The sequence below is a fragment of the Leptodactylus fuscus genome, chromosome 4 (assembly GCF_031893055.1).
Source record: "Leptodactylus fuscus isolate aLepFus1 chromosome 4, aLepFus1.hap2, whole genome shotgun sequence".
NCBI lineage: Eukaryota > Metazoa > Chordata > Amphibia > Anura > Leptodactylidae > Leptodactylus > Leptodactylus fuscus.
The window spans coordinates 99,562,102-99,576,539 of record NC_134268.1 but is presented as its reverse complement, the minus strand read 5'-3'; positions in this window follow the sequence as shown (position 1 = coordinate 99,576,539).

The window sequence follows — 14,438 nt, the reverse complement described above, 5'->3', positions numbered from 1 at the left end:
CTGTACTCAACCTCTCCAATTCCTCCGCATCCTCATACTCATCCACCATAAGCGTTGCACAATTCTGCTAATACTAGGCTCCCTCCAACATGATTTCCCCCAACTCTGCTGGTTAGAGGCTCCCTCCACCCTGATTTCCACCAACTCTGCTGGTTAGAGGCTCCCTCCACCCTGCTTTCCCACAACTCTGCTGGTTAGAGGCTCCCTCCACCATGAATTTGCCCAAACTGGGCTGGTTAGAGGCTCCCTCCACCATGAATTGGTCCAAACTGGGGTTTTTAGAGGCTCCCTCCACCATGAATTTGCCAAAACTGGGCTGTTTAGAGGCTCCCTCCACCATGAATTGGTCCAAATTGGGGTTTTTAGAGGCTCCCTCCACCATGAATTTGCCCAAACTGGGCTGGTTAGAGGCTCCCTCCACCATGAATTGGTCCAAACTGGGCTGGTTAGAGGCTCCCTCCACCATGAATTGGTCCAAATTGGGGTTTTTAGAGGCTCCCTCCACCATGAATTGGTCCAAACTGGGCTGTTTAGAGGCTCCCTCCACCATGAATTGGTCCAAACTGGGGTTTTTAGAGGCTCCCTCCACCATGAATTGGTCCAAACTGGGCTGGTTAGAGGCTCCCTCCACCATGAATTGGTCCAAACTGGGTTTTTTAGAGGCTCCCTCCACCATGAATTGGTCCAAACTGGTGTTTTTAGAGGCTCCCTCCACCATGAATTGGTCCAAACTGGGGTTTTTAGAGGCTCCCTCCACCATGAATTGGTCCAAACTGGGGTTTTTAGAGGCTCCCTCCACCATGAATTTGCCCAAACTGGGCTGTTTAGAGGCTCCCTCCACCATGAATTGGTCCAAACTGGGTTTTTTAGAGGCTCCCTCCACCATGAATTGGTCCAAACTGGGGTTTTTAGAGGCTCCCTCCACCATGAATTGGTCCAAACTGGGGTTTTTAGAGGCTCCCTCCACCATGAATTTGCCCAAACTGGGCTGTTTAGAGGCTCCCTCCACCATGAATTTGCCCAAACTGGGCTGTTTAGAGGCTCCCTCCACCATGAATTTGCCCAAACTGGGCTGGTTAGAGGCTCCCTCCACCATGAATTGGTCCAAACTGGGGTTTTTAGAGGCTCCCTCCACCATGAATTGGTCCAAACTTGGCTGTTTAGAGGCTCCCTCCACCATTAATTGGTCCAAACTGGGCTGGTTAGAGGCTCCCTCCACCATGAATTGGTCCAAACTGGGTTTTTTAGAGGCTCCCTCCACCATGAATTGGTCCAAACTGGGGTTTTTAGAGGCTCCCTCCACCATGAATTGGTCCAAACTGGGCTGTTTAGCGGCTCCCTCCACCATTAATTGGTCCAAACTGGGTTGGTTAGAGGCTCCCTCCACCATGAATTTGCCCAAACTGGGCTGTTTAGAGGCTCCCTCCACCATGAATTTGCCCAAACTGGGCTGGTTAGAGGCTCCCTCCACCATGAATTGGTCCAAACTGGGGTTTTTAGAGGCTCCCTCCACCATGAATTGGTCCAAACTTGGCTGTTTAGAGGCTCCCTCCACCATGAATTGGTCCAAACTGGGGTGGTTAGAGGCTCCCTCCACCATTAATTGGTCCAAACTGGGCTGGTTAGAGGCTCCCTCCACCATTAATTGGTCCAAACTGGGCTGGTTAGAGGCTCCCTCCACCATTAATTGGTCCAAACTGGGCTGGTTAGAGGCTCCCTCCACCATTAATTGGTCCAAACTGGGCTGGTTAGAGGCTCCCTCCACCATGAATTTGCCCAAACTGGGCTGTTTAGAGGCTCCCTCCACCATGAATTTGCCCAAACTGGGCTGGTTAGAGGCTCCCTCCACCATGAATTGGTCCAAACTGGGTTTTTTAGAGGCTCCCTCCACCATGAATTTGCCCAAACTGGGCTGGTTAGAGGCTCCCTCCACCATGAATTGGTCCAAACTGGGTTTTTTAGAGGCTCCCTCCACCATGAATTTGCCCAAACTGGGCTGGTTAGAGGCTCCCTCCACCATGAATTGGTCCAAACTGGGTTTTTTAGAGGCTCCCTCCACCATGAATTTGCCCAAACTGGGCTGATTAGAGGCTCCCTCCACCATGAATTGGTCCAAACTGGGTTTTTTAGAGGCTCCCTCCACCATGAATTTGCCCACACTGGGCTGGTTAGAGGCTCCCTCCACCATGAATTGGTCCAAACTGGGGTTTTTAGAGGCTCCCTCCACCATGAATTTGCCCAAACTGGGGTGTTTAGAGGCTCCCTCCACCATGAATTTGCCCAAACTCTGCTGGTTAGAGGCTCAATCCACCCTGATTTTCAAAACAAATGTTGGTGCCAACCTCAACTTACTACAAGGGCCAAATTCACTGCTGGTGACAAGCTCTCCTCACTGCAAGTGCCAAATACACATGTTTCAAGGTGTTTTCCTACTGTCAGAGATGTGGTATTGAGTGTGTAAAGTGTGTAGTTGTTAGGCTGTGATGTTGGGGTAATAGAGGGTCTTTGGTGTGTTAGATGCCCCCAGACATGCTTCCCCTGCTGTCCCAGTGTCATTACAGAGGTGTTGGCATCATTTCCTGGGGTGTCATAGTGGACTTGGTGACCCTCCAGACACGGATTTTGGTTTCCCCCTTAACGAGTATCTGTTCCCCATAGACTATAATGGGGTTCGAAACCCATTCGAACACACGAACATTGAGCGGCTGTTCGAATCGAATTTCGAACCTCGAACATTTTAGTGTTCGCTCATCTCTAGTGAAGATCGGTCCAGTCGTTTGGTTCGCATTAGAGTACAGACAGACAGACAGACGGACAGACAGACAGACAGACAGACAGACAAGAATTCATTTTTATAAGATAGAGAGATGAGATAGCTTTTGCTTTGTTTGTATTCTTATAGACTCCTGCAGCAAGTCTCAGTCTGTGGAGTTTCTTTTGTTTACTGTGAATTAGAGATGTCCGCAGCTTCTCGTAGTATTGTTGCAACATTCTCCTTGAGTTTTCTTCAATGTTGTTCCATTCTGTTTCAATCCCCATTTGGACTTTGCTCTTGACGCTGTAGAAATGATGTATAAGATGGTTCCTCCTTATATAGCACCAGCATATTACAGACCTTGACAATCAAAGTAGATGCTGCCTTGTAGACAGAAAGCTACACCTAGCAGATGGTCATCATTATCATCACCAACAACTGTCTCTCCTACTCCTCTTCTTCCATATCAACGTAAGTCATCCATATGAGAATGTGTGTCTAGAAAACAATAATATTCTTTTACTCCAACCTGGCCAAGTCACAAGGTGTGTTGTCACTGCTGTACATGGGTTTTGCCAATCGGTGACATACACTCAACCTTGATTTAGAATACCGAGTCACCATTATTTTTCTAAGAAGTCCATTTTTATGGGCGAAAAGCGCCTCAGGCCATTCTGACTGCGTGGGTAGGTGTTTACATTCTTGGATATATGTTTGGTTATTGAATAGATACATATGGGTTTATGGTAGTGGCATTACTGTTTACTCTTAGGCATTGTCTACCTTTATTATATTCATATATTGAAGTTCTGGATACCAACACTAGATATGTAGTAATATAATTCATATTATATCTTATATTGATCATTGGAAGTGTACAACTTCCACACAGGGTTTTGGTAATATTGGTACTTTAACCACTTCTTAGTCCCAATGCTTAATGTAATTATTATGTTTTGTCCCTATATGTATCCTTTTCATTTGGATATTAATAAGGCTTTCTATGTTTTATGAATTTGATGTGTGGATATTTCCTCTGCTTATTGATGTTCTGTTTCCACACATATGCATATTATTGACCTCTTTTCGTATATTGATAACTTTGGCTGTGTTTGCTTTACAGAGCTAGAATTTCATTAGATGGGTTCCTAGGAGCCATGACAGTGTCTAACACTATGTTTTAAGTCAATTTAAGTAGTGGTTCATAATGAAACACCTTAACCAAAAAATAAACAAATCTTGAGAGGTTCACCTATCTCTAGTCAGAAGCCATCAGTAGGGGCGAACAACAATGCAAAACCACAAGAATATCATAAGGGGGAATGAGGATTACGTCCTTATATGCTTTAATCTAGAAACAGTGTTGTTATGGGTCATATCAAATTTGAATTCACTTGAATGCAGTAAATAGCCAAAATTTGTTACTAAAGTATATTATTAGTGACACAAATGCTGACAGAAAATTTTGTTTAAAAGTTTATGTTTTAAAGCACTATTCTGATCTTGGCATTCATAGCTATACCTACAGAAAAAATACCATAAAAGGACAAAAATAGCCAAAATTGTCTGTTCAGCTGGAGGAGGATATTAAACCATGGGAGGTAGCTGGAGGGGGACATGTCTGCCTCTAGTTGCCACTAGTTTAATGTCCCCCTCCAGCTGCCCCAGTTTAATGTTCTCTCTAGTTTATGCTAGTTTATACTGGGGCACCAGGAGAAGGACTTAATACTGTGGGACATTTGGGGGAAAATGTTAGGGTGACTGTAGGAGGATTTTACTTTGTGGGGCACATGGAAAAATGATTGAGAATGGGCAGAGTCAGCAGAGAAGTGGGTGGAGCTAAATTTGCCGTTGTGCGCATGGCCCTCTAGAACCATTACATTTTCTCATGTGGCCCTCTGGGAAAATTAATTGCCCACCCCTGCCATAGACTATAATTGAGTCCCTGGGTCCAGCTTTCTGCATGGTTTCCACTGGTTTTATACTGGAACCAGACTCATTAATTATCTTATATGGTCACAAAATATATACAGCAATTTTCCTGTAGAAACATTTTTATGTTATCATGAAAAATTATTGCTCATTGCTGATTCATTGGACATGTTTACAACTGTTAGGGATCAAGGTAATGTTAGGGAACAAGCGTTCATAACCCCTAAAGTTAAATTAAAATAAGAGGGGGGAAAACATCCTGCCCTTATGCTGAACTAGTGAGGTCATCATGCCAGTCTTTCATCAATTGAACTGCATCACATACACACAGTGGGCCAAACAGTTTAGCAGATGGATAGGCTGGAACGTATTATCCTGGACCCTGAACTTGTATCTTCCTGGTTTGTCATAAAACTATTATCAGACGTTAAACTAGAATTTTCTCCACTTCTCTCAACACTATAATTATTGTAAGTGAAGTGAAAAAATAGTTCAGGAATCATGGCACACAGATCAAAAATGTCCAAGTAGTCACAATGTTATCTTGAATATTAAAACTTAAACAATAAAGCTAAAATAGTACCCTCTCCATCCTGAAGAATAGAGAACTAACACAGCCTTCAGTTTCAAGGACTCTTAGAAGGAAAACAAACACTCTTGAAAACAATTGAATGCAAATGCTTTTAGTATCCTTGGCTCATAAAGCAAACCCACTTCAAAGACTGACATGATGCAAAATATTATATTTCTGTCAAAATTAACAGATGGAGGCTTACCACGACATACTGATGTGTTCCATGTCCTTACAGGGCCTCTGTCAGAGCACGTTTGCTGAGAGTATAATACATGCAATTTATATAAAATGACTGGGTTCCCTAACTATAGTGAAACCTCCATATAAATTAATGAAATTTATGTTAGAAGGACATCATGCAAAGTCCAAAGCCATATTCAGAATGCTGTATTTAGTCTCTATTAAGTCTATGACCTTTCCCCACAACTTATGTTACGATAGGATCTCTGGAGTAAATATCAGAAATTGCAGGAACTGGCTGTTTAAATGTGTTCAGCACTGAGTGATAAACGCTGGGCACCTAAACGCCTTCACCAGTGTCAATCACAAAGCCAGATGGACATGTACTAAAATTGGGTCCAAGTTGTCACCACAGCAACTGGTATAATGACAATGATAATGCTTGACAAATCGAAGTCTAACCAGAACCCACTATAAACCCACTTAAAATCAGGGGGATGAATCAAAAGAATGAATTTGTGTCCAGGCTAAAAGTCAGTACGAGAGGAAACATTAGTGCCAAAATCAGAAGCCAAGATTTCCAGTAATAAGCCAAAGGTCAATAATAGAGCTGTCCAGAACAAATGATCAGGTTATGGAAGTGTTATGATAGAGTCTCTGGAGCAACAGAGGGCAGTAGAATTAGATGTTTAAATTCTATGCATCGCAGACAAACACCTTCACCAGCCTCAAAGTCAGATGAACTTATGCTGAATTTGAGATACAAGTGGAAACTAGTACAAGAAATGCACACTCCACAATCAGAAGTCAAACCAGAACCCACAATAAACTTACAAGGCACATAGGAATAAGGAGGATAAATCAAGACAGTGATCATCCAGGCCAATAGTCAGTTCAGGAGGTAACATCAGAACCAAAATCAGGAGACAAATGGTTTACCAGTATCAAGCCAAGGGTCAGTTCCTAGAGGTTACAGAAGAGCCAAATGAGGAGACAAACTGTTTTTCAGTATCAAGCCAAGGGTCCAACTATTCCTAGAGGTTATGTAAGTCAGAATTAGGAGACAAATGGATTTCCAGTGTTAAGGCAGAGGTCAGAGTAAAGCAGTGCGGCAAAAACGATCATGCTATAAAATCCAAACTAGATAGAACCATAAAGCAAGCACCTTGCTAGGGAGGAAGAGGGTTTAAATATGCCCCCTCAGCTGCTAATTGGATAAGCTTAAGAGAACTCTGACACTGCAGAGTTTTCCCGGGATGACACGTTTCAACAACTGATGGCAAGGGTTCAACCTTGATGGAGGATATCTAGCTGCCATTATTATTATTATTATTATTATTATTATTATTGTTTATTTATATAGCACCATTAATTCCATGGTGCTTTACATTTGGGGTTACATACAATACACAAAATATACAGGTACATATCGTACTAACAGTGATCGGCTGGCACAGTGGGGTAGAGGGCCCTGCCCGCGAGGGCTTACAATCTGTGTATTTCTCTAGAAAAGCTGTACCTGCTTTATATCTCCATTTTTTGAAGAATGTGGGCCTTTCCTTGGATATGTCAGTTTGAGGAAAGTGCACTCTACTATCAAAATGTTTTTAGCAATTATGGACAAGGACAAAATATGGCTTTCACAACCCACTGGGCGAATTTTTTAATTGGCAATGACCACAACCCAGAAACACAGCAAGACTAGGTGCTATTTCCACCCCAATTGTGCTGGCCCAGTTCCAACACCATGAAGAGCCCATCCACCTCCTCTGGATCCTTCTTTCTGGGCTGTTTCCCACCACTATCTTCACCTGGGCAAACTGTTGCTTCCTCTCCTTTTCCTGCTCCTCCACTCTTGTTTCATGGGTGTAAGACAAAGCGCTGCCATGCAATCTTGCAATTAATGAGCCTAGATCAGAGAAGCCACTCAGTAAAGGAGCTGCTTTGTTCTATCCTGCGGCAAGTATCCTGCTGAATGGTTCCTCATCAACTCCAACTGGGCAGCACTGCCATTGACAGCAGCACCAAAATTAATGCATGCGCTGCGGTTAGAACAAATAATATGTTGTCCCTCTGTGGTGCATGTCCTTAATCTGGAAGTTTGCCGCTTTATTAACTTGTATAGTGGTTTAACCACTTCAGTATTGAGCCAATTTTTGGCCCAGGACCAGACACATTATCAGGTATTTTGTATGTGCAGTTTTGAGGGCTAAAGTATTTTTATCAATTGTGTTATTCAACTAGTTTCTGCATCTTTTGTCGGGAACATATAGGGCTTTATTTTTGTTGTTTTTATTTTTGCATGTTTTTTTAAAAAATTTATATAAACTATAAAGAAAAGAGGAGGGAAAACGGGTCTGTTATTCACTTACAATTTTTTTTATTATTTAGTAGCACAAAGTGCTTCTAAAAACCTTGATAAAATAGTTTTTCCTCTCTGTTACGGTAATTTGATTTTGTATGGTATTGTCGGGGTGGGGCTAGAATCTGTAATGAGGGCGTTTTATTGGTGTATTATTTATTTTTTAAATTATTTTACTTTCATTTTTTATCTTTCTTTCTATCTTTCTTTCTTTCTTTCTTTCTTTCTTTCTTTCTTTCTTTCTTTCATTCTTTAGTTATTTATTTATTTATTTATTTATTTTATTTCTTTTCTTACATTGTGTCCCCATAAGGTCATAATAGACTTTTGGAGACATGTGATCACAGTTTTTTGGTGGTAGAGGCTGATTTGCCCTGATACATATAGCCCCAGTTGCAGGAGGATTACAGCCTCTTGCACATGACTGGGATCCAGCAGTTCTTACAGTCTCTGATCCTGGTGAATCACGTGACCGCCGGGTTAGAGGTGAGCCACATCAAAGCAGCTCCCATAGCTGAGCTAGAAATTGGATAGCTAGGTTTTTGGGAGCCTTAATAGTAGCCTACACTATGTATTAACCGGTTAAGGACCGCTGGCCGTAAATTTACAGCCAGCAGTCCTGGTCTCTAAGACCAGCCGATTGTAAATTTACGGCCGGTCTTCAGAGACTCACTAGGCAGGGGGTGGGGCGGGGGGCAGGGGTTAGGTGTTACTAACACCTAACCACCCCTCAACGACGTTCAGTCGGACTCAGTTCCGACTGAACGTTTTAACCCTTTCGATCGTGCCGTGAAACATCACGGCGCGATCGAAAGGGATCCGCCGGCAATTGAAGGTGATCGGCACCCCCCGCGGAGAGATCGGGGGGTGCCGATGTCAGTAAAAGGTAGTCTGGGGTCTGGCCAGTGACCCCAGACTACCGGAGCCCCCACATACCTGGTTGATCCTGCCGACCGATGGAGGAAGTGAGCGATGTGTCTCACTTCCTCTGCAGCTTGCAGGACACGAGCAGGCTCATGTCCTGCTCGTGTCCTGTCTGCTACTGTGCAGAATCAGTTGATGCTTTCATCAAAGCATCAACTGATTCAAGTGTCCTAAAGGGACACATGAAAAAGTAAAAAAAAAAAAGTAAAAAAAAAATAAAGTGTATGAAAAAAGTAATAAAAGTTATAAAGCCCAAAAATCCCTTTTTCTCTATACAAAATGAACTATATAAAAAAAAGTACTAAAAATTAATAAAAACAATGCATATTTGGTATTGCCGCATCCGTAACAACCTGTACAATAAAACTGAAATAATATTTAATGTATACGGTGTACATCTGGAAAAAAAAAAAAAACGGAAAAAACCCGCCGGAAGTAATGATTTTTCACCATATCACCTTACAAAATATGCTATAAAAAGTGATCAAAAAATCATATGCACCCCACAACAGTACCAATAAAAAGTGCAGGTTGTCCTGCAAAAAATAAGCCCTCAACCAACACTGTCAACCAAAATATAAAAATGTTACGCCTCTCAGAAGATGGCGATGCAAAAATCACTGATTTATGTCCTCAAATGTGTTTTTGTTCTGCAGAATTAGTAACACATAAAATAATACTACAAATGAGGTATCGCCGTAACCGGACCGACCCGCAGAATAAAGGACACATGTTACTTATACTGTATGCTGCATGGCGCAAAATTTAAAGGGTACAACTCAATGCCAGGATTGATTTTTTTTTTTTTTTTTTTTTAATCCAGCAAGAAAGAGTTGATAAAATGTATTCAGTATGTTGTAGGCACCCAAAAATGGTGTCATTACAAAATACATCACATCCCGCAAACAACAAGCCCTTATATGGCCGCATCACCAAAAGAATAAAGAAGATATAGCATCTAACAATGTGAAGGCAAAAAAACCCAAATCGCCAAATTATTAGAATACAACTGGCGGCGTCAGGAAGGGAATGTATAAGCTGTGTCAGTGTACTTCAGGAGACACCCCAGATTTACAGCTTACAAGGGAAAGACACCAGAAGTGACCCCCAAAATGAACCCAGAGTGACTCCCCCAATCATAGGAGCTACTGGGACATAGTAGGGAATTTGGTGTTTGCAATGTCCTCCGCACCGCTTACATATTCCCTCTTCGCCATCCGCTGTGCACTCACGTCCGGATACTAATACTCACTACATCCCCATATAAATTCTTTGAGGGGTGCAGTTTTCAAAATGGGGTCACTCCTTTGGGGAATCCACTTTTCTGGTACCTTACAGGTTCTACAAACATGACATGGCGTTCAGATACCAAACATCTGAATCTGTACTCCAAAAGCCACATCGCGCTCCTTCCCTTCTGCGCCCTGCTGTGCGCCCAAACTGCATTTTATGCCACATGTATGACACATGTATGATACTGGTGTACCCAGGATAATGGACGTAATGTCATATGTGGTATAAACTGATATTAGGGCCCAGCCGGAAACAGTAGGGAAGAAGGGTTATTGGGTTTTTGGAGCACAGACGGTTTGGTTTTTGGATGCCATGACACTTTTGCAGAGCTGAAACGCCAGTAAAGTGGAATCCCCTGATATGAGACCTTATTTTGGAAACTACACCCCTGAAGGATTTATCCAGGGGTACAGAGAGCATTTTTAACCCCCAAGTGTTGCTATAACTTATTATCCATAAATGAATACGAAGCTGGTTGTGAGAGGTGAAAATGACCATTTTTCCAGGAATACGTCATTTCAGTGCGTAATATGTTGTGCCCGCCTTGTATCAGTGATGAACGCTCTAAAAGCTGTTGTGCCCGGGATACCCGCTTACCAGTTTTTGGAGTGTCTCTGCTGACATAAGTTGGGCACAACATATCGGGTACTGAAATGGCGAATCTCTGGAAATTTTTCATTTTTAACTTCTCATTATCAGTTGCGATTTCATTTCTGGAAACTAAATAAGTGCAACACTCAATGCTCGCTATGCCACTTGATAAATCCCATCAGTGGGCTAGTGTCCAAAATGGGGTGACATGTCTGCGGATTCCACTTTATTGACAATTCAGGGGCTTTGCAAAAGTGACGTCCTAAAACCAAACTGTGCTCCAGAAATCAAAATAGCGCTCCTTCCCTTCTGCGCCCTGCTGTGTGCCCAAACTACAGTTTATGCCACATGTATGACACTGGTGTACCCGGGATAACGGACGTAATGTCATATGTGGGTATAAACTGATATTAGGGCACATGTATGACACTGGTGTACCCGGGATAACGTACGTAATGTCATATGTGAGTATAAACTGATATTAGGGCACAGACGGACACAGAAGGGTTATTGGGTTTTTGGAGCACAGATTGTTTGGTTTTTGAATGCCATGACACTTTTGCAGAGACCCTAAACTTGCCCCTACAAAATGGGGTTTACAGTTACCTCCAGGTCTCTCCAAAAGGAACATAGCCCCCAGAAAGTCCCTCTAAATCTGTACCCCAAAAGCTAAAAAGCGCAGTGCTCCTTCCCTTCTGAGCCCTGCTGTGTGCCCAAGCAGCAGTTTACACCCACATATATATTTTTTTGCCCCACGGGATGGCCCCTTAATAGTTTTAGGAGTGCAGGTCTCTGACAACACAAAGTGGGTGCAACGTATTGGGCACCAAAATGGCATATTTCTTTCAAAATTTCAATTTTCATTTTGGACATTGATTTTTTTGGAAGCATTTTAGGCACAAAATGATAATACCCCTTGATTCATTCCTTGACGGGTGTAGTTTATAAAATGGGGTCACTTTTGAGGGGTTTCCATTGTTTTGGTACTTTAGGGGCTCAGCAAATGCGACATGGCACCTGAAAACTATTCCAGCCACATCTGCCCTCCAAAATCCAAATAGCTCTCTTTCCATTCTGAGCCCCACCATGTACCCATACAGCAGATTATGGTCACATATGGGGTATTGCCGTGTTCAGGAGAAATTTTGTAACAAACTGTGGGGGGCTTTTAATTCTTTAACTACTTGCAAAATTAAAAATATGGCGCTAAATGGACAATTCATTGGGAAAAAAAGTAATTTTTCATTTTTACGTCCCAATGTTAATAAAATCTGTGAAACAGCTGTGAGGCCAAAATGCTCACTCTACCCCTAGATAAATTCTATGAGGGGTGTAGTTTCCAAAATGGGGTCACTTATAGGGGGTTTCCACTGTATTGGTACTTTAGGAGCTCTGCAAATGCGACATGGGACCTGAAAAATATTCCAGCTAAATCTGTCCTTCAAAAGCCAAATAGCGCTCTTTCCATTCTGAGCCCCACCATGTACCCATACCCATACCACAGAAGATTATGACCACATATGGGGCATTTCTGTGTTCAGGAGAAATTGTTTAACGAACTTTATGGAGCTTTTTCCCCTTTATCCTCTTGTGAAAATGAAAAATTTGGGGGCTAAATTGACAGTTTATTGGAAAAAAAGTAATTTTTCATTTTCATGCCCCAATGTTAATAAAATCTGTGAAACAGCTGTAGGGTCAAAATGCTCACTATACCCTTTCATATGTTCTGTGGGGGGTGTAGTTTCCCAAATGGGGTCACTTTTAGGGGGTTTCCACTGTATTGGTACTCTAGGGGCTCTGCAAATGAGACATGGCACCTAAAATTATTCCAACAAAATCTGCCATCCAAAAGCCAAATAGCGCTCTTTCCATTCCAAGCCCCGCCATGTACCCATACAGCAGAATATGGCCACACATGGGGTATTGCCGTGTTCAGGATAAATTGTTTAACAAACTGTGGGGGGCTTTTACTCCTTTATCCCCTTGTGAAAATTAAAACTTTGGGGATAAAGTGACATTTTAGTAATTTTCCATTCACACATCCCAATGTTAGTAAAATCTGTGAAACAACTGTAGGGTTAAAATGCTGACTATACCCCTTGATGAATTCTGTGAGGGGTGTAGATTCTAAAATGGGGTCACTTTTGGAGGGTTTCCATTGTTTTGGTACTCTAGGGGCTCTGCAAATGAGGCATGGTGCCTGAAAATTATTCCAGCAAAATCTGCTGTTCACACACCCAGTGTTGCTCCTTCCCTTCCATGCGCTGCCGTGTACCCAAAAATCAGTTTACGCCCACATCTGGGGTATTTCTGTGTACGGGAGAAATTGCATAACAAAATGTGAGATGCATTTTCTCCTTTAACCCTTTGTGAATGTGTTAATTTTAGGTCTAAATGAATGTATTAATGAAAAAAATGAAATGTCTAAATTTGACATTTGAAATGTCTAATATTTGTCCATATTATTTTTATTCTTATGAAATGCTTAAAGGGTTAACAAACATCCCAAATGCTGTTTTGAATAATTTGAGGGGTGTAGTTTTGAAAATGGGGTGATTTATGGGGGTTTCTATTATACAGGCCTTTATAATGCCTTACAGAACTGAAGCGGTCCCTAAAAAATTGGTTTGGGGAATTTTCTTGCAAATCTAGAAAATCGCTGTTACACTTGTAAGCCTTGTAACGTCCAAAATAAATTAAAAGACAATCAAAAGATGATGCCGATATAAAGCAGAGATATGGGAGATATGCCATTTAAAGTGACACATGTCAGTTTTGAAAAAAAAAGGCCTGGTCTTTAACATACTTTTGTGCCTGGTCCTTAACCGGTTAAGCCTATTTAAAGTGTGGTTCATAAAAAACATGTTTGTCCCAAAATAAACTGAGGACTGAAGCTGCCAAATACGAACTACTCTTCAGAGGTTTGCCCATCTCTACTCAAAACTTAAAAATCTTTCCATTAACCCTAAAAACTATTACAGTAATAGTGCCTGCACACAGGTAATAGCATGACGTATGTAGGGGTGAGACTATTGCCTTGGGGGGGGGGGTCACTAGCACAGTAAATCTCCCTACAGGTAAAAGCATTGCTTATGTTGGTGGAGGCTATTTTAGGGCACTATTACAATAATAGCACCTTCACACAGGTAATAGCATTACTTATCGAAGGGGGCGCTATTATTGTAATAGTGGCCCACTCATACACAGAAACACACACCGTTAATAACATTGCTTATGTTAGGGGGAGACTATTACCACCTAAATGAGAAGGTCTTCCCTTTTCATACATGAGTATTACTTATTCTAGTTAGGACTTCAATATAGTAATTGAGTATGTCACTTAAAAATATTTACTGATACATTTTTAACAAGTACTAAAGCGAGAGAGACTATCAAGTCAATATAGTTTTATAAGAGGCCAATATCTAAAGAAGAGAATAAAGAAGTCTGTAGCAATACCAAAAAGAGTCTGAATCTCAGTTTGTGGATAAAAGTACAAGAGAACCTAGTGACAGTAGATTAAAAATTAAGATCTTGCTCCCCAAGATCTTAACCTTCCTGCTGCTATCTCCACTACATCCCCCAAATTAAAACAGTTCTCTGGATTAACTCCCAAGTTCCCAGCTTCAAGAACATCTTCTTCAGGAAGGCCTATCACACTTCCTAATGTAACACTTCTGCAGTTGTGTCCCCCTAAGTAACCATCCTCAGTTATATGGTGGTCTCTCCCCAAGGAGTGACGATACCCCCTTCATCCTCAGTTAGTTATTTCTCTTACGCTAGATTCACATCTGCCTTTGAGTTTCTGTTCTTCAGGTCCGCTTAGT